The sequence below is a fragment of the Scyliorhinus torazame genome, chromosome 16, assembly GCF_047496885.1.
Source record: "Scyliorhinus torazame isolate Kashiwa2021f chromosome 16, sScyTor2.1, whole genome shotgun sequence".
Lineage (NCBI taxonomy): Eukaryota > Metazoa > Chordata > Chondrichthyes > Carcharhiniformes > Scyliorhinidae > Scyliorhinus > Scyliorhinus torazame.
Window position 1 is genome coordinate 116,042,622 of NC_092722.1, and position 21,703 is coordinate 116,064,324.

The 21,703-nt window shown below is 49.3% G+C and overlaps 1 protein-coding gene across 1 annotated transcript in view; it reads left to right on the forward strand.

Annotated features, from left to right (window-relative positions):
* The window catches only part of pcdh15b (protocadherin-related 15b), a 2,356,722-nt gene that overhangs the window by 733,919 nt on the left and 1,601,100 nt on the right, over nucleotides 1-21,703 (forward strand). Inside the window, exon 5 of the mRNA XM_072478931.1 lies at nucleotides 2,972-3,021. The gene's annotated coding sequence lies outside the window, so the exon portion shown is untranslated. The remainder of the gene's footprint in view (nucleotides 1-2,971; nucleotides 3,022-21,703) is intronic.

The window sequence follows — 21,703 nt, forward strand, 5'->3', positions numbered from 1 at the left end:
GACTCTTCAATCAGGCAGAAGGTACAGAAGTCTGAAGATCTGCACATTCAGACATAGGAACAGCTTCTTCCCCACAGCTACAAGACTCCTCAACGACTCATAGTACCTAATGTTTAATATACAAGATGACACAATATTTTCCATTTCTCTATTTGAAACAACATTGCTTGTTCTTTAAACACTTTCAGGGTTTAAATTGGATGAAACCCACAATTGGGGACAGGGGATCTGATCTGGTTCATTGTGTTGCAGGTAGCACATTAAATTGGTGCTGCCAGTTCTTTTAAATTATTGATATTTGCAGCCAGCACCAAGTACACACTCCATTGGATGCATTCCTTGCAGAGGCCTAATATTCTACTTCAAGGCACACTACTCTTCCATAGGATACCCATCCATTATTGCCCATGGGAAAGTGGTGGTGATCTGCCTTCATGACCCCTGCTGTCCGTAGGGTATAGCTACACCCATTATGTTGTTGGGAAGTGAGTTCCAGGAATTTGACCCAACGACAGTGATACATTTTCAAGTCAGGAATGTGTGTGGATAGGAGAGAAACTTGCAGGTGGTGGTGTTCCCAGGCATCAGCTTCCCTTGTCCTTTGAAGCTCGCAGGTTTGGAAAGTGCTGTTGAAATGAGGTGCCACAGTGCATCTTTTAGATGGCACACATTGCTACCACAGTGCATAGATCATATAGGTGATATGATGATCGATGGTGGAGAGGGTGAATGTTTAAGGTAGTAGATGGTGTGTTTTGCCCTGGTTGGTATTGAGCTTATGGAATGTTGTTGGAGCCACACTCATCCAGGCAAGTGGAGAGTATTCCATCACACTGTGCCTTGTCGATGGTTGACAGGAGTTGGAGAGTTAGGAAGTGAGTTATAGCTATAGAATTCCCAGCCTTTGACCTGTTCTTGTAGTCACAGTATTTATATGTTTGGTCCAGTTAGGTTTTGCTCTGTGGTAACTCCCAGGATGATGACAGTAAGGGATTCAGTGATGGTAATTGTGGTGATGTGCATCACTGTAAATACACAAGGGGTTAATGTAAATACATGTAGACTAGCTAGACACTAGAGGGAGCACCAGAGACATCACCCACACACACACTCAACCAATAGATCAGTTAGATAGGACACGACCAATGGACATTCACGATATACACACAGGTGACACGACCACAGGAGGGCATTACACCAACCCATATATAAAGGACACCACACACATGGTCTGCCTCTTTCCAGTGGAGACAGTCAGTGAGTACAGACACGGTTGATTCAATATCACTCCCACCACATGGATTGTAGCTGACTGGTTAGTCGGTCTGAGTAGCTATAATAGGATTAGCAGTAGTGTCGAACCCGAGCAATAGAAGTGTAAATAGTTTAATAAACGTGTTGAAATTATCTCCATGTCTGAACCTTCCTTTGTCAAGTGCACCACAAGGAAGCCGTTTATGCTACACCTAGAGCATAACAAATCAGTAATCTTCAAGGGAAATGGTTAGATTATCTCAGCTTTTGAAGATGGTCATTGCCTGCCATTTGTGTGGTGCTAATATTACATGCCACTTGTTAGGATGCTTCGTATCTGAGGGGTCCCAGATGGTGCAGAACACTGTGCAATGGTCAACAAAATTCTCACTTCTGAGGTTATCATGAAGGGAATGTCATAGATGAAGTGGCTGAAGATGGTTAGGCCTAGGACACAGAGGCGATTCAACAGCAGTGTCCTGGGAGTGAGATGATTGGTCTCCATCACATCAGCCATTCTACTCTTTTAACCAGTGGAGCTTTCCCTCTGGTTCCTGTTGACTTTAATATTGTTAGGACTGTTTGATGCCACATTCAGTCAATTGCATCCTTGATGTCAAGGCAGTCCCTCTCACCACACCTCATGCGTGAATTAAAACTACAATAGTACCCTTTGGAACCCTAACTAAATATCAGTGAGCAGGTAAGCACCGCTTGAAAGCACTCTCATTGACACTTTCCAACACTTGTTGTTGACTGAGAGTTGACTGATGGGGCGAGGTGGGAGGGGGGGTGGGGGGGGGGGGGGGGGGGGGGGGGGAATTAACCAGATTGGATTTGTCTTGCTTTTATCCCTTTTAATGAGCGATGCATTATGACGGCAAGAAGTAGAGGTAAGCATCCTTTGAGAGTGAGTCAGCACTGTGATACTTTGCAGAATGGCTGAATATGTGAGAGCAAGCATCAAGGTTTATGATAATGTACTGAGAGTTTGGTGCAAGATGTCGAGAGATGGAGAGAGACCCTGCACCCATGAGATCAGGGGTGGCGTGGTAGCGGGAAGGGGCAAAGGAGACCCTCCGAACATCTACTCAGGAGTCAGTGAGAAGTAATAGCAGAGATCAATGGCAGATATGATGCAATGCAGGAAGAGGTTTAACAATCTTAAATAAATTATCTTGGTGCGTTGGATCTTCAAACAGTACATTCAACCAACAGTACCACTCATCTCATCCATTGTAGAATTCATTGCATCACTTCACCTATCGAAAAATTTCTATCAATCTGTATTCAGGCCCTTGAATTCACATGCCTTTGCGCACCTAGCACTATTGAATCTTCACATAACTGAACTCGAACACACCAGCATGATTCAATCACATTGCAGGACACTCACTGACACACTTTCCCCTTTCTTATCAGAGAATGTGGTGCATTAACAGGAGGCAACAGAAAATAACTTTAAGAGGACTGTGTACCTGCATGTTTTAACCTCCATGGAGGAGATAGTTGACATTATGCAAAGGGACGTCACTTAACTTCTGGCCACTGGTGAAAGGCGATCAACTATGAGGGTATGGGCATATCCAATCACCCTTCTCTCATCCCACATCTCCCTCATCCAGAATCTCTTCTGATTCACAAGCTGCAGCACACATTTTTACTTTCTCTTCTCCCTTCACTACAACCTAACCCTTAACCAATTTTTTTGTTTCAGATACCCAAGAGCCCAAACCTTCCGAGTCAAGAAGGAAGCAAATAGTGAAGGTAAAGACACCGTCTCACAATTCTGCACTTGCAGCTCAAAGATAGTGACTGCACATGTTTTAGAGGAAAGGACAGAGAAGTTATGCTGCTGTTATATAAAACCCTGGTTATATGCCACTTGGAATCACTGTGAGCAGTTCTGGGCACCACACCTTAGGAAGGATATTTTGGCCTTGGAGGGAGTGCAATGAAGGTTTATTACAGGGATTAAGTTATGAGGTGAGATTACTCAAATTAGACCTGTTTTCGAAAGTTGAGGGGACACCTGATCGAAGTATTCAAGACGTTAACAAAGAAAGACAGGACAGATAAACATAAACTATAACCACTGGTTGGAGATTCTAAAACTAAGCGGCGTAGTCGAAAACTTAGGAGAGATGTTAGGAAGCACTTCTTTACTCAAAGGGTGGTAGCGGTTGGAAACTCTCTCCCATAAACAGCAGTTGAAGCTAGAACAGTTGTTAACTTTAAATCTGAGTCAGATAGATTTTTGTAAAGCAAAGATATTGATGGAAATGGGCCAAAGGCAGGTATATGGAGTTAGGTCACAGATTAGCCATGATCTCATTAAATGGCAGAACAGGCTCGAGGGGCTGAATGGCCTTCCTCCTGTTCCTATGTTCCTCTGAAGCAATAATCGGGTGGGAAAATAGAACTGAGGTTCAAGATCAAAGATCTGTTGAGGTCAAATATTCTTTCCTCATCGCTCTGTCAAAACCGGCAACATGTCAAACACTCCAAATCTCCTCCAGTTGTTTTCTGAGTGAAGAGCTTAGTTGAAGAATGCAGCTAGCCATTGTTAAAACCTCATCCACAGCAACTATATTATCGGGTTCTGTTTTGCCCTGGGGCATTCAGTGAAACTGTATCGCATCATTGTCCTCATAATGATGCTCGTCTCTACAAAGGTATTACTGAGCATACGGTATGCAATCATTACCAATGGTGCACCTTATTTTATTTATACCATGCACTTTCATCTCAAGCACTGCTTATTCAGTACCTTGGCTGTGCACAGTCTCAGTTGTACTTCTGACTTCCTTTAATCCTTATTGCTCCAGATGTATTTTGCTTTCAATTTGCAGTGCATTGTTGTATCCTAGGTTCTACACCCTGAAGACTGATCCATTTGATCTGATTCCTAGATGAAAAATCATAGTGTACCCAGGATATCAGTAAACTATTCTTTTTTTTTAAATAATATTTTATTGAAAATTTTTGGTCAACCAACACAGTACATTGTGCATCCTTTACACAACATTATAACAATACAGATAATAATGACCTTTTTTATTTAAACAAGAACAAAAAAAAAACACAACAACAAATAAATAAATATTAAATAACAAAAATAAAAACTAGCCCTAATTGGCAACTGCCTTGTCTCAGGCCACCCCCCCCCCCCCCACACACACCCATCCTTCCCCCCCCCCCCCCCCAAGTCCTGGGCTGCTGCTGCTGCCTTCTTTTTTCCCCCATCTATCTTTCCGCAAGATATTCGACGAACGGTTGCCACCGCCTGGTAAACCCTTGAGCCGACCCCCTTAGGACGAACTTAATCCGCTCTAACTTTATGAACCCCGCCATTTCATTTATCCAGGTCTCCACCCCCGGGGGCTTGGCTTCTTTCCACATTAGCAATATCCTGCGCCGGGCTACTAGGGACGCAAAGGCCAAAACATCGGCCTCTCTCGCCTCCTGCACTCCCGGCTCTTGTGCAACCCCAAATATAGCCAACCCCCAGCTTGGTTCGACCCGGACTCCTACTACTTTCGAAAGCACCTTTGTCACCCCCATCCAAAACCCCTGTAGTGCCGGGCATGACCAAAACATATGGGTATGATTCGCTGGGCTTCTCGAGCACCTCGCACACCTATCCTCCACCCCAAAAAATTTACTGAGCCGTGCTCCAGTCATATGTGCCCTGTGTAATACCTTAAACTGAATCAGGCTTAGCCTGGCGCACGAGGACGACGAGTTTACCCTGTTTAGGGCATCTGCCCACAGCCCCTCCTCGATCTCCTCCCCTAGCTCTTCTTCCCATTTCCCTTTTAGTTCGTCCACCATAGTCTCCCCTTCATCCCTCATTTCCCTATATATATCCGACACCTTACCGTCCCCCACCCATTTCTTTGAGATGACTCTGTCCTGCACCTCTTGTGTCGGGAGCTGCGGGAATTCCCTCACCTGTTGCCTCGCAAAAGCCCTCAATTGCATGTACCTGAATGCATTCCCTTGGGGCAACCCATATTTCTCGGTCAGCGCTCCCCGACTCGCGAACTTCCCATCCACAAATAGATCTTTCAATTGCGTTATACCTGCTCTTTGCCACATTCCATATCCCCCATCCATTCCCCCCGGGGCAAACCTATGGTTGTTTCTTATCGGGGACGCCCCCAATGCTCCGGTCTTTCCCCTATGTCGTCTCCACTGTCCCCAAATCTTCAGTGTAGCTACCACCACCGGACACGTGGTATAGTTCCTTGGTGAGAACGGCAATGGGGCTGTCACCATAGCCTGCAGGCTGGTCCCCCTACAGGACGCCCTCTCTAATCTCTTCCACGCCGCTCCTTCCTCCTCTCCCATCCACTTACTCACCATTGAAATATTAGCGGCCCAATAATACTCACTTAGGCTCGGTAGTGCCAGCCCCCCCCTATCCCTACTACGCTGTAAGAATCCCTTCCTCACTCTCGGAGTCTTCCCGGCCCAAACAAAACCCATGATACTCTTTTCTATCCTTTTGAAAAAAGCCTTTGTGATCACCACCGGGAGGCACTGAAACACAAAGAGGAATCTCGGGAGGACCACCATCTTAACCGCCTGCACCCTCCCTGCCATTGACAATGCTACCATATCCCATCTCTTGAAATCTTCCTCCATCTGTTCCACCAACCGCGTCAAATTTAGCCTGTGCAATGTGCCCCAATTCTTAGCTATCTGGATCCCCAGGTAACGAAAGTCTCTTGTTACCTTCCTCAACGGTAGGTCTTCTATTTCTCTACTCTGCTCTCATGGATGCACCACAAACAGCTCACTCTTCCCCATGTTCAATTTATACCTGAAAAATCCCCAAACTCCCCAAGTATCCGCATTATTTCTGGCATCCCCTCCGCTGGATCCGCCACATATAGTAGCAGATCATCCGCATATAAAGATACCCGGTGTTCTTCTCCTCCCCTAAGTATTCCCCTCCATCTCTTGGAACCTCTCAGCGCTATCGCCAGGGGCTCAATCGCCAGTGCAAACAGTAATGGGGACAGAGGACATCCCTGCCTTGTCCCTCTATGGAGCCGAAAATATGCCGATCCCCGTCCATTCGTGACCACACTCGCCACTGGGGCCCTATACAACAGCTGCACCCATCTAACATACCCCTCTCCAAACCCACACCTCCCACAGATAATCCCATTCCACTCTATCAAATGCTTTCTCGGCATCCATCGCCACTACTATCTCCGTTTCACCCTCTGGTGGGGCCATCATCATTACCCCTAACAGCCTCCGTATATTCGTGTTCAGCTGTCTCCCCTTCACAAACCCAGTTTGGTCCTCATGAACCACCCCCGGGACACATTCCTCTATTCTCATTGCCATTACCTTGGCCAGGACCTTGGCATCCACATTGAGGAGGGAAATTGGTCTGTAGGACCCGCATTGTAGCGGATCCTTTTCCTTCTTTAAGAGAAGCGATATCGTTGCTTCTGACATAGTCGGGGGCAGTTGTCCCCTTTCCTTTGCCTCTTTAAAGGTCCTTGTCAGTAGCGGGGCGAGCAAGTCCAAATATTTTCTGTAAAATTCAACTGGGAATCCGTCCGGTCCCGGGGCCTTTCCCGTCTGCATGTTCCTAATTCCTTTCACCACTTCTTCTACCATGATCTGTGCTCCCAGTCCCACCCTTTCCTTCTCTTCCACCTTGGGAATTTCCAGCCGATCCAAAAACTCCATCATTCTCTCCCTCCCATCCGGGGGTTGAGCTTCATACAATTTTTTATAACATGTCTTGAACACTTCATTCACTCTCTCCGCTCCCCGCTCCGTCTCTCCTTCCTCGTCCCTCACCCCCCCTATTTCCCTCGCTGCTCCCCTTTTCCTCAATTGGTGTGCCAGCAATCTGCTCGCCTTCTCTCCATATTCATACTGTGCACCCTGCGCCTTCCTCCATTGTGCCTCTGCAGTGCCTGTAGTCAGCAAGTCAAATTCCACATGCAGCCTTTGCCTTTCCCTGTACAGTCCCTCCTCCGGTGCTTCCGCATATTGTCTGTCCACCCTCAAAAGTTCTTGCAGCAACCGCTCCCGTTCCTTACTCTCCTGCTTCCCTTTATGTGTCCTTATTGATATCAGCTCCCCCCTAACCACCGCCTTCAACGCCTCCCAGACCACTCCCACCTGAACCTCCCCATTGTCATTGAGTTCCAAGTACTTTTCAATGCATCCCCTCACCCTTAGGCACACCCCCTCATCCGCCATTAGTCCCATGTCCATTCTCCAGGGTGGGCGCCCTCTTGTTTCCTCCCCTATCTCCAAGTCTACCCAGTGTGGGGCATGATCCGAAATGGCTATAGCCGTATATTCCGTTCCCCTCACCCTCGGGATCAATGCCCTCCCCAACATAAAAAAGTCTATGCGTGAATAGACTTTATGGACATAGGAGAAAAACGAGAACTCCTTACTCCTAGGTCTACTGAATCTCCACGGGTCCACCCCTCCCATCTGCTCCATAAAATCCTTAAGCACCTTGGCTGCTGCCGGCCTCCTACCAGTCCTGGACTTCGACCTATCCAGCCTTGGTTACAACACCGTGTTAAAGCCTCCCCCCATTATCAGCTTTCCGGTCTCTAGGTCTGGGATGCGTCCTAGCATTCGCCTCATAAAGTTGGCATCGTCCCAGTTCGGGGCATACACGTTTACCAAAACCACCATCTCTCCCTGTAATTTGCCACTCACCATCACGTATCTGCCCCCGTTATCCGCCACTATAGTCTTTGCCTCGAACATTACCCGCTTCCCCACTAATATAGCCACCCCCCTGTTTTTCGCATCCAGCCCCGAATGGAACACCTGCCCCACCCATCCTTTGCGCAACCTAACCTGGTCTATCAGTTTCAGGTGCGTTTCCTGTAACATAACCACATCTGCTTTAAATTTCTTAAGGTGTGCGAGTACTCGTGCCCTCTTTATCGGCCCGTTAAGCCCCCTCACGTTCCACGTGATCAGCCGAGTTGGGGGGCTTCCCACCCCCCCCCCCCCTTGCCGGTTAGCCATCATCTTTTTCCAGCTTCTCACCCAGTTCCCACGCAGCTGTATCTCTCCCAGACGGTGCCCCCCCCGCCCATCCTTTCCCGTACCCACTCCCCCCTTTCCCCAGCAGCAGCAACCAAGTAATTCCCCCCCCCCCCGCTAGCCCCCCCGCTAGCGTAATTACTCCCCCCATGTTGCTCCCAGAAGTCAGCAAACTCTGGCTGACCTCGGCTTCCCCCCGTGATCATGGCTCGCACCGTGCGACGCCCCCTCCTTCCTGCTTCTCTATTCCCGCCATAATTATCATAGCGCGGGAACCAAGCCCGCGCCTCTCCCTCGGCCCCGCCTCCCATGGCCAACGCCCCATCTCCTCTCCCTCCCCACCTCCCCCCATCACCACCTGTGGGAGAAAGAAAAGTTACCATACCGCAGGATTAAAACATAAAACCCCTCTTCGCTCCCCCCCATTCGCCCCACCACTTTGTCCAAACGTTCATTTTCATAATCCAATCATTCCAATTTTTCTTCTACAATAAAAGTCCACGCTTCATCCGCCGTCTCAAAGTAGTGGTGCCTCCCTTGATATGTGACCCACAGTCTTGCCGGTTGCAGCATTCCAAATTTTATCTTCTTTTTGTGAAGTACCGCTTTGGCCCGATTAAAGCTCGCCCTCCTTCTCGCCACCTCCGCACTCCAATCTTGATAAACGCGGATCACCGCATTCTCCCATTTACTACACCGAGTTTTCTTCGCCCATCTAAGGACCATTTCTCTATCCTTAAAACGGAGGAATCTCACCACTATGGCTCTGGGAGTTTCTCCTGCTCTCGATCCTCGCACCATAACTCGGTATGCTCCCTCCACCTCCAACGGACCCGTCGGGGCCTCCGCTCCCATTAACGAGTGCAGCATCGTGCTCACATATGCCCCGACGTCCGCCCCCTCCACACCTTCAGGAAGGCCAAGAATCCTCAAGTTGTTCCTCCTTGCGTTGTTTTCCAGTGCCTCCAACCTCTCCACAGATCATTTCTGGTGTGCCTCCTGTATCTCCGACTTCACCACCAGGCCCTGTATATCGTTCTCATTCTCTGCTGCTTTCGCCTTCACGACCCGAAGCTCCTGCTCCTGGGTCTTTTGTTCCTCTTTCAGCCCTTCAATCGCCTGTAATATCGGGGCCAACAACTCTTTCTTCATTTCCTTTTTTATCTCCTCCACGCAGCGTTTCAAGAACTCTTGTTGTTCAGGGCCCCATATGAAACTGCCACCTTCCGACGCCATCTTGGTTTCTGCTTGCCTTCCTTGCCGTTGTTCCAAAGGATCCGCTGCAATCCGGCCACTTTCCTCTCCTTTTTCCATCCGTGTCCAGGGGGAACACCCTTCTGGTTTACCGCACGGTGTTTTTAGCCGTTAAAATTGCCGTTGGGGCTCCTATCAAGAGCCCAAAAGTCCGTTCCACCGGGAGCTGCCGAAACGTGCGACTTAGCTGGTCATCGCCGCACCCGGAAAAACCCAACTATTCTTTTTTTAAGTTTATTTTAGTTATCTCTTCTGTTCCACACCTCCCCTCAGGATCATCCTTATCTTCAAAAAAGTACATGTTGTTTTAGGTTTTAACTGTCAAACCAATTTATTAAACAATAATAAACGAAGTGAAAGCAGAAAGAAAGCATGGGCGGGAATCTCTGATCCTGAGGCGGGAATCTCTGATCCATCGTAAACGCCGTTGCGTTTCTCGATGGCGTCAACATGGCCTCAGGAGCAGCAATTCTGACCTCCAGCTGCCAATCCCCGGTGTCAGATGGGCGCTGCGGGTCTGTGCATGCGCAGTGGGACCAGCGCCAATGTGTGCATGCGCAGTGGCTCCCTTTTCCACACCCTCCACGCCGGCCCTGACGCAACATGGCGTAGGGCTACAGGGGCCGGTGCAGAACAAAAGAGGCCCCCAGCCCGAGAGGCGGGCCCGCCGATCGGTAGGCCCTGATCGCAGGCCAGGCCTCAGCGGAGGCCCCTCCCGGGATCGGACCCCCCTCTTCCCCCACCAGGCCACTCCCAGATGCATCCACGCCGAGGTTCCGCCGGATAAGAGGTGTGGGCGGTGCCGGCGGGACTCGGCCTTTATAGTGTGGCTGGTCGGCCCATCCTGGGCCTAGAATCGCCGGGGGGGGGGGGGGGCTCGTAGAGCGGTCCCCAACCGGCGCCAGTGGCGCCGATTCTCCGCTCTCCGGCATGGGGGAGGGGCAGGGGGGTCCCGCCGATCCTGCCGATTCTCCGGCCTGGCCCCGGAGTGAGAGAATCCTGCCCCATGGGCACGATTCTCCGCTCCCGCGACTAATTGCCCACACCGTCGTGAACGCCGTCGAGGTTCCCGATGGCGCGAAACGGCCCCGATCTCGATCGATTCAGGGCCCGAAAATGGGCTAGGATCGGGGCCATGAGAAACTCGGGGGGCGTGTCGCCCCCAGCATTCCCGCACTGTTCCCGCCGGCAGTGACCAGGTGTGGATGGCGCCGGCGGGAAGCCGTCATTTTGGGCAGGCCGCTCGGGCCATCCAGGTCGGAGAATAGCGGGTGTCCTGGGCGATTCTCCGGTCTGCGCCACGCCGAACTCGACGGGGCCGTTCTTGCCGCTTGGGCGAATCGCGGCAGGGCGTCGGACCGGCGTCGCGGGGAAAAATGGCGCGCCAGGGGATTCTCCCAACCGGCACGGGAGTGGAGAATCGGGCCCCATATCTTTACAGTTGTTAAACTTTGCCCCTTGTTGTGTAGGAGAAAAGAAATAATTTTAAACATTTGGATTTTACGATAATTATTAGTTTCCGAGATGGATCTTCATCATTTTGCCAGCACAGCTCAGCTATTTTTTTCAAAGGCACCGCACAGACAGCCTGTCATAGGACACACCAGGGGCTGAATTCTCCATTGGCAGGTCCTCCGCATCGCCGGCAGCGCACTCACGCCCAGGGATTTCCCAACGGCATGGGGGTGCCCACAGTGGGAAACCCCATTGGCCTGCTGGCGGGATGGACGATCCCACTGCGGGCGGGAGCGCCCCGCACCAGAAAATGGGTGCGGCGGGATGGAAAATCCCACCCCAGATAAAACATTCATGATAATCTTTATTGTCACAAGTAGGCTTACATTAACACTGCAGTGAAGTTACTGTCAGAAACCCCTAGTCGTCACATTCCGGTGCCTGTTTGGGTACACGGAGGGAGAATTCAGAATGTCCAATTCACCGAACAGCACGTCTTTCGGGAGTTGTGGGAGGAAACCGGAGCACCCGGAGGAAACCCACGCAGACACAGGGAGAACGTGCAGACTCCGCACAGACCTTGACCCAAGCCGGGAATCGAACCCGGGACCCTGGAGCTCTGAAGTAACAGTTCAAACCACTGTGCTACCGTGCCACCGATGGGGGCAAATTCTCCGTTTGAGAGAGTGCTGACGCTGGGATTGAATCGTGAGTGTTCGACGTTGACAAAAGCAGTGCCAGTCCCAGAGCAATTCTGGACCTGTTAATTGGTGATCTCCGATGCCACATGGAACTAGTGCAATTCCAATGCATGACATCTGATTCGCAGGGGTCCGGACCGGCACTCGAGAGCCAGACAAACCGCAGCCGCAAATAAGCACTCCACTCCCCAAATACGCTCACCCAACTAGATAGCATCCCGAAGAGCGGCATTCCGTTTTGTTGATTCGAAGCTTGTGACTCTGCTGGATGACGTGGAGGAGAGCGGGGGCACCTGCAGACGTCAACTGGGCTTGGGCGTAGGTGGCAAAGGCTGTGAGCGCCGTGGGCCCCACTGCCAGAAATGGCCAGCAGTGTCACAAGAAGCTGCTTGATCTCCTCAGGGCAACCAGGATGAGTAACCAGCCCCACACCCCTGTCCCACCCCTCCCAAACCAATAGCCCCCCCCCCCCACTCCACGCAGACCCCACCAAGCGGACTGGTAGGCAGCGTTTGGAGCGAGCGATCAACCCCTCAGGCAAGCCAAGGTGGCCCACCACCATCACCAGCATGCCCTTGTCACTAACCCCGACCCACACACCCGTTGCCCTCCGCCCCCCCTGCCAGAGGGCGATCAAACCCACCCGCTGGCAGGCTGCCCACATCCCACCCCGCACCACATGTTAACAACCATACTGCATGCCACGGCAGGGTGCTGGGCAAACACAGACCTCCAGCTGGCCATATCCGAATGTCTTACATTGTGCATTATCTGTCCCCCATGAGAAGGCAGTCCACATCCACAGAAAAAGAATGCAGACTGGAGGGGGCCTGCCAGACCTGCAGCTCCTCACCACCACTGAGCGAAGAGCGTTGGACCTGGTCAGATGGGGCCGGAGAGTCGAGGTCAGCATCAGGGAAGCAAGTGAGCTTCGATGGATTGCAATGTTCCTGTGACACATATGGCGTCGGAAGTAGGCACTGGCCAGGGTCCCCAAGGCAGCCACCGAACACTGCCCCGGTCCCCAGCCCCCCCCACACCCCCCCCCCCCCCCCCACACACCCCCCCCCCCCCCCACTCCACACATCCTGGGGCCCAACCCCACTTCTGCAACCCCAAGGATTCGGACTGTGTGGTGGAATGGCCAGCTCGCAGGCAGGGATCACCCAGGTGGATGGTGGAATGTGCTACCGAGCGCAGGTCCGATTATGTCCAACAATGCAGAACTTGTTGCAGAGTGGGTCATCATGATCCTTAATCCCATGGACCAGACCTGCTGATGCTGCCAACCCAGGGCCAGCACCATGTATTGAGGCAGGTATGGAGCACGGAGGCATGGAGTGGGTGGTGGTGAGCGTAGGTATAGGGAGGGGGATTCAGGGAGGGTGGAGAGGTGCGGTGGTGATGGGGGTGGAAGCAGGGAGGGTAGACATAAGCGGGGAGGTTTAGAGGGGGATGCGGATGTGGGGGGAGGGTGGGGGGGGTGGACCGGAAGATAGGACTATTGGTGGCCAGGCAGGCTAGTCGGTGACCCTGGAAGTGATTAGATTGTCCGTGGGTAGCAGCCCACACGCACATGTTGTGCGACCTCTTGTGGCTGCCCCAGCTCCTTGCCCATCGTGGTCTCCCCCTGCACCCTCCTTGTCAGATAAGGCCTGGCGTTCGTCCTCCTCCTGCAACATGTTGTCCCTCTGCTGCGCGATGCTGTGGAGGACACAGTAGGCCAACGCGATGTGGAAGACTCTCCTAGCACTATATTGGAGGGCCCCTCCAGAGTGGACGGTGCACATGAACCGCATCTTGAGCACACCAATGCACAGCTCGATGATGCCCTGGTCGCTGCATGGGCTTATTTGTAGCGGGTCTCCGCTTTGGTGGCATCCAGATTGGCATCATCAGCCATGACCGCAGTGGAAAACCCCTGTTGTGCAAAAGCCAAGCCCTCATCTGGTGTGTGCCGCAAAGGTGTCGGGAACCGGCAAGTGTACCAGGATGAAGTCATTGTGCACACTGCCCGGGTATCATGTGGTCACACACCAATTGCACATTAATGGAGTGGAACACCTTTTGGTTGGTGAAGACCACATCCTCATGCCGGTGCTCATAGGGGGACATGCGTCCCGGTGATCACCCCCTGGAGCTGGGGCATCCTGGCGATGATGGCTAATCCTGCTGGCCAGGCAACCTGGTGGACTCGATCCATTCTGAAGGTAACATATTGTGCCAACCAGGCATACAGGGCCTCTGTTAGGACACTGATGTACCTGTGCACCAAGGTGTGCGAGATCCCTGACAGGTCCCACTTGGCACGTGGTAGGACCCCGTGACATAAAAGTTCAGGCTGACCGTCACCTTGATGCCCACCAGAAATGGGTGTCCTCCCCCATACATTGACAGTGCCAGATGCACCATGATCTGGCAGAGATCTCACACGGCCCCCCTGCTCAGCTGGAGTCTTCGGCCTGGTCCAGCAGGTCCTCAAATATTAGGCGCTGCTGATATACACGAGGCGTGATGCAGCGCCTCTTTCTCACTCACCTCCTCTGCCTGTTGGGCGGCCAGCTCTCCACCCTCACCGAATGGCCCCTGTTCCCATAGGGGAGGCTCCCGGTTCTGTAGGGCCCTCCCCGAGCAGCTCCTATTCATGCAGCCTCAGTGCATCCGCCAGGGCTGCAGCGGCTAGGATGGTGGCAACCATGCCTGGTTGGATACCAAAATTCATTGTCTCCTGGGGGTAAGGTGTGGACATGTTGAATTAAATGAATGAAATGAAAATCGCTTATTGTCACGAGTAGGCTTCAATGAAGTGACTGTGAAAAGCCCCTAGTCGCCAGATTCCGGCGCCTGTTCGGGGAGGCTGGTACGGGAATCGAACCGTGCTGCTGGCCTGCCTTGGTCTGCTTTAAAAGCCAGCGATTTAGCACACTGGGCACACTGAAATTAGCATGGTGGGTAGCCCCATGCCTGACCATGCCCAACGGGATACATAGTGGCTCTGGCCTGCATTGCAGCCCCTACCCCCGCATGTCCCCTTCCTACCCTTCCCTCCTAGCCTGGAAAATACCAGGGCGGGGCCGTTAATGATGTGTCAACGGCGTTTACTGTACAATTTGCATGGTCATGCCGATGTGCGGAGTAAAAAGCATTCACGCCGCTGTTGAGGGGCCGGAGCATGGCATTCCATTTGCCTCCCGACACTGGCCACAATTTCCGATTGACACGCGATTCTTTGACCAATCGTGTTTTCCGATACCAGAGTCCACCAACCGAGAATCCCGCCCTCAATATCTGGAAATTGCAAATAGTTTCAATGACTAGAAAAGGCAGCACAACAAACTTATAAACAGCTCGCAATGGTTTGTAAATGTTAATTGCGGTTGCTTAAATTAATAAGCAGCCATCAATCAAACTATTGATACAGAACGTTAGCGTGTTATTTCAATGTCCTGGCAATTCCTTTGGAAATCTCCCTTTTATATAATTTGCCTGCAAAACATGGGTCTGAAGGTGGGGGCACAATACAAATAGAATGAGCTGAAACATTCTTCTGTGAGTGAAGCTGACAGTAGGCAATATTTAACAGAATATTATATTAATACTGGCATGAATCAACGTTAAATAATACCAATGGAATTTAGCATTCGCACAACTTGGACTGTTGCAGGGAATATGAGTCATGGCATCAGCTTGGATGGATCATTATGGACAATCAGTGACGCCTTGCTCATTTGGGATGCAGTCAATATCAAAGAACCTTTGTTACTTGGATGCAGGTTGCTGCAATTTGATGCCAGAGTGCACAGAGTCAGCTGCATTTCTTAGCAGGCCCTCTGTGACATTGAAGGTACATTCCTGAACTGAGGAAAAAATGTGTTGCTAAATTCCCTATTGCAGCTTCGAAGACCCTTGGTGCATTGAAGAGAAAACAGTACGAAGAACCTCAGATTTATTTTGCGGCAGCTGCGGTTTGAATGTCACAAAATGACACGACTTAGTTATCATCACCTGCTGGGTTACCCCAGTGATGCATGCTGCGTTTTGCAGTATATCAGTTAATTAGTCCATAGGTGGTTGAAGTGCTCACATGGGTTTTGGTGGCAGGAGTTGCGAAGCTTTTATTTTAACCGTCTGCTTTTTGTACCTGTATGCATTTTCCCCACACTCCTGTTGCTTTGATTCCAGTTCAAGGAAAAAGCAAACATTCACGAAGGCTTTTAAAACAGTGGTATTGACGCCAAATGAGCTGCTTATGGTAAAAACAGTTCTCAGTTCGCCTTAATATGTTTCTGACTCTCAAGTAGAAAAGTCCCCAATGAAATCAGTGTGGTACAAATTCCAATGCTACCTCAACTGCCCTGTTCTCTGCGAGGATTACTGCCCACAGCAATCAACACCAGCACAAAAATGCAGTGGGGAAATACAGTTTTGGGAGTGCCCGGCTCAAAGCTTTCATGAGCAACTATTCTATGCCTGTCTTGTAATAAACATCGAAGAATCTTATCAAATCAATTGAAAAAAAAAAGCAAAAATGTAATTAAATTTTACCTCTTGTAAAATATTACAAACACAGCTGAATATTAAGATTGTCTGTTTAATATTCTCGGTTTCCATTTGAGAGCTGACAGCACAAACCACAGATTGATTAATAATGTGATATATGATGCATCTCACTTTTGGAATAAAAATCACTGTCAAGTACTTTTGCACTTAGAACGCTGTACTTGTGTAAGTGGAATGGAAAATATCAAGATAACCAGTTATCATTTGATACATGTTTAATTGTGTCCAGAACTGCATGCCCCAGCAGATCTTATTAATTTAAAATCATCAGAAGTTTCTTTTGCTGATGGCTGTAATTTTCATTACATTTGTTCCTCACATAATTAAGAATCAAATATTCCTTTAGTGTTTCATTTCAAATTCTGTGTCTCAGCTGCACTTGGTGGGTTTTTGCGAGAGTAAAGTATATCGTGAATTGCATTTCCTAAGACTGATCATTAAAGATGGAACTTGAACTTATTAAAGTCTATAATCAAATTCTCAGGCTGTCCGAAAGTGCACAGCTCTGAATGAACACAGTGAATTGCTTTCTGCCGAAAAACAATTTGCATTCAGCCAGTTTGCAAAAAAGAGTAAATCAGATGAGTGGCCAGTTAAACTGGTTTTGGTGGTGTTGGCTGATGCAGGACTGTTGTCTGGAACCATTCTCTAGTCTACTTCAAACATTGCCATACGATGATACCCCTCATAAAAGACTGCAAGTTAAAATTGAAGTCCTTGAAATTTGAAGGCAAATTATTGACTTGGTTCATAAATTGACAGTGGCAGTAAATATCAGGATAAGCTGGTACTATAATTGATAGGATGTGATCCAACAATGATCTGTTTTGGGACCTAATATGAACATACAAAGGGCAGTATGTGGTGCAGTGATTAGCGGCGCTGAGGACCCGGGTTCAAATCCCGGCTCTGGGTCACTGTCTATGTGGAGTTTGCACATTCTCCCATGTCTGCGTGGGTCTCACCCCCACAACCCAAAGATGTGCAGGTTAGGTGGATTGGCCAAGCTACATTGCCCTTAATTGGGAAAAAAAATAATTGGGTACTCTAAATTTTAAAAAAAATACGAACATATAAATTAGGAGGAGTAAACCATTCAGCCCCTTGATCCTGCTTCAGCTTTCAATGAGTTTATGGTTGATCTGATTCACATTCTCACCTATTCTCAATAATCTTTGACTTCCTTGTTAGTCATGAATTGATCTAACACTGCTGTAAAATTATTAAATGACGCTGCCCCCACTACTCTCTGGGGAAGAAAGTTCCAAATACTCATTACACGAGAAAATGATTCTCCTCATCCCTGTCGTAAATTCAAGCCTCTTATTTTTAAACTGTGTGCCCCAGGTCTGGTCTCTCCAGACATTCTATTTTATAAGGGGAAACACCCTTTCAGCATTCACACTATCAAGTTCCCTCAAGGTCTCATATGTTTCAATAAATCACCTCTCATTCTTCTAAACGTCAATGAATAAAAGCCAACCTGTCTAGTCTTTCCTCATGAGATAACTCCCCATCCCAGGTATCAGTCAAGTGAACCTACTCTGAACTGCTTTTTAAATGTGACTCCACTGATTAAAAAAGGAGGTAGGCAGAAAGCTGGTAATTATAGGCCAGTTAGCTTAACTTCAGTAGTAGGGAAGATGCTGGAATCTATCATCAAGGAAGAAATAGTGAGGCACCTGGATGGAAATTGTCCCATTGGGCAGACGCAGCATGGATTCATAAAGGGCAGGTCGTGCCTAACTAATAATTTAGTGGAATTTTTTGAGGACATTACCAGTGCGGCAGATAATGGGGAGCCAATGGATGTGGTATATCTGGATTTCCAGAAAGCTTTTGACAAGGTGCCACACAAAAGGTGGCTGCATAAGATAAAGATGCATGGCATGAAGGGTAAAGTAGTAGCATGAGTAGAGGATTGGTTAATTAATAGAAAGCAAAGAGTGGGGATCAATGGGTGTTTCTCTGGTTGGCAATCAATAGTTGGTGGTGTCCCTCGGGGATCAGTGTTGGGCCCACAATTATTTACAATTTACATAGATGATTTGGAGTTGGGGAGCAAGTGCAATCTGTCCACGTTTGCAGACGACACTAAGTTGAGTGGTAAACCAAAAAGTGCAGAGGATACCGGAAGTCTGCAGAGGGATTTGGATCGTTTGAGCGAATGGGCTAGGGTCTGGCAGATGGAATTCAATGTTGACAAATGTGAGGTGATCCATTTTGGTAGGAATAACAGCAAAAGGGATTATTATTTAAATGATAAAATATTAAAACATGCTGCTGTGCAGAGAGACCTGGGTGTGCTAGTGCATGAGTCTCAAAAAGTTGGTTTACAGGTGCAACAGATGATTAAGAAGGCAAATGGATTTTTGTCCTTCATTGCTAGAGGGATGGCGTTTAAGACTAGGGAGGTTCTGCTGCAATTGTATAAGGCGTTAGTGAGGCCACACCTGGAGTATTGTGTTCAGTTTTGGACTCCTTACCTGAGAAAGGATGTACTGATGCTAGAGGATGTGCAGGGGAGATTCACGAGGTTAATCCCAGAGCTGAAGGGGTTGGATTACGAGGAGAGGTTGAGTAGACTGGGACTGTACTCGTTGAAATTTAGAAGGATGCGGGGGTATCTTATAGAAACATATAAAATTATGAAGGGAATAGATAGGATAGATGCGGGCAGGTTGTTTCCACTGGCGGGTGAAAGCAGAACTAGGGGGCATAGCCTCAAAATAAGGGGAAGTAGATTTAGGACTGAGTTTAGGAGGAACTTCTTCACCCAAAGGGTTGTGAATCTATGGAATTTCTTGCCCAGTGAAGCAGTTGAGGCTCCTTCATTAAATGTTTGTCAGATAAAGATAGATAGTTTTTTGAAGAATAAAGGGATTAAGTGTTATGGTGTTCGGGCCGGAAAGTGGAGCTGAGTCCACAAAAGACCAGCCATGATCTCATTGAATAACGGAGCAGGCTCGAGGGGCCAGATGGTCTACTCCTGCTCCTAGTTCTTATGTTCTTAATGGGTTTATGTCCTTTTTTAAACAAGGGGACCAAAATTGCCCATAGTACTCCAATGTGGTCTCACCAATGCCCTGTACAACTGTAACAAAACATCCCTACTTTTATATTCTATACCCCATGCAATAAACAACAATATTCCATTTGCCTTCCTAATCAATTATGGGCGGCACCATAGCACAGTGGTTAGCACTGTTGCTTCACAGTGCCAGGGTCCCAGTTTCGATTCCCGGCTTGGGCCACTGCCTGTGCGGAGTCTGCACATTCTCCCCGTGTTTGCGTGGGTTTCCTCCAGGTGCTCCGGTTTCCTCCCACAGTCCAAAGATGTGCAGTTTATGTGGATTGGCTATGCTAAATTGCCCTTAGTGCCCAAAAAAGGTCAGGTGGGGTTGCGGGGATAGAGTGTAGATGTCGGGATAGGTGAAGGTATGGGCTTAGGTAGGATGCTCTTTCCAAGGGCCGGTGCAGACTTGATGGGCCGAATGACCTCCTTCTGCATTGTAAATTCTATGATTCTATAATTCCGCCGGGTGCTCAGGTTTCTTCCCACAAATCGTGAAAGATGTGCTTCTTAGGAGATTTGGACTTCCTGAATTCTCCCTCAGTGTACCCGAAGAGGTGCCGGACTGTGACGACTAAGGGATTTTCACAGTAACTTAATTGCAGTGTTAATGTACACCGACTTGTGACATTAATAAAGATTATTATAATCACTAATTTTCCCAATTGAGGGGCAATTTAGCGTGGCCAATCCACCTATCCTGCACATCTTTGGATTGTGGGGGTGTGATCCACGCAAACATGGGGAGATTGTGCAAACTCCACAAGGACAGTGACCAGGGGTAGACCTCCAGTGGCGGCATGTAGGAGGAAGTCGCACTTATGGATGGCTCCTGTTAAAGGCTTGATTTTTTAGAATTTAATGCCTGGTGACAGGGGCAATATTTCAACAAATAAGTGCAGGAAGAAATAAGGAAGGAGGTGGATGTCCAAAAACCAAAAGAAAGCCGCTCTGAAGAAGGGGGCGAGTGTAGGTTTGCCGTCGAGGGAAAGGGTCCGCTCGGTAACTGGAAAGATGGTGGAGGTTGGGTCGCTAGTTGGGGCCACACTGCTCACGGCAGAAAAGATGACCGAGGTGATGACTTTGGAATTTGAGAAACAGTTTGCAAAGCACATGGAGGTGATGAGGAAGGAGATGATGGCGGCAATGAAGGTGCTGATGGAGGAGGTGATTGCCCCCTGAAGGTGGGGCGGCGTTGAAGACATCGGGCGACGTGCGGGAGCAGGGTGGGAAACTAAAGGGAGTGGAGGAGGCCTTGTCTCAACACAGTGATCAGCTCAGTTCAATGGATGTGGAGATGTAGAGGGTGGTTGTGTCCAACAAAGGTCTGCAAGCCAGCGTGCGGGACCTGGAAAGCCGATCTAGGCAGCAAAATCCGAGGATTGTGGGCCTGCCCGAAGGGGTGGAGGGCCCAATGCTGAGTGAGTACTTTGCCAAGATACTGGTGGAGCTGTTGGAGGAGGGGGAAGATCCCTCCCGGTAAGATCTGGATCAGAGTCATCGGTCGTTGTGGCCCAAACCAAAGGCGAATGAGCCGCCAAGAATGGTAATTATTTGTTTCCACAGGTACTATGTGAAGGAGAAGGTCCTGAGTTGGGCAAAGTAAAAGCGGGAGGTGCAGTGGGCTGGAGCTGATATACGTATTTACCAGGACGTAACCATGGAGTTGGCGATGAGGCGGGCGGCCTTCGGCCGAGTGAAGATGGTACTGTACAACAGAGTTGAACGGTTCGGCGTCGTGCACACACCTAAGTTGAGGGTGACCTGCAACTCCAAAGACACTTACTTCGAGACGATGGAAGTGGCAGAGGTGTTTGTGAAGGCAGAAGGACTGGGGCAGAAATGAGAAATGGCACTGAAAATTGGTCTTGGACCGAGAGTTGGGGGGATGGAAGATTGCATATAGTTTTATTTTTTATTTCATGTTTTCATATGGGTTAAATGGGATGAAATTACTGATTTAGATCAGGTAGGAGTTAATTTTTTTTCTAATGACGGTTTGCTGGGGTTTGTGTATTTGCACTGGGTTTGTTTGTTTGAAAGTGATTTCTTTGTTTTTCTTGGGCCAGGTGGGGGGGAGGGGATTGGTGGGGAGTGGAGCCTGGGCAGAGGCCTCCGTACTAGGAAGCTCAAGCTGACTAATGAACGGGAGTGTGGTGGGGGGAGGGGCTGCAACCACTGGAGCCTGGTCGAACAGATTTCAATGGGCTGAGGAGGTGTGAAAAGTGTGAGGAGGGGTTGATACTGGGTGAGGTGTTTTCAAGAGGAAGTGCATGGGGGATCCTGGGAAGGGGGTGGATGGCAACAATGGGACAAATAGGGCCAAGCCCAGAAGGCATGGCCCGGAGTTATGATG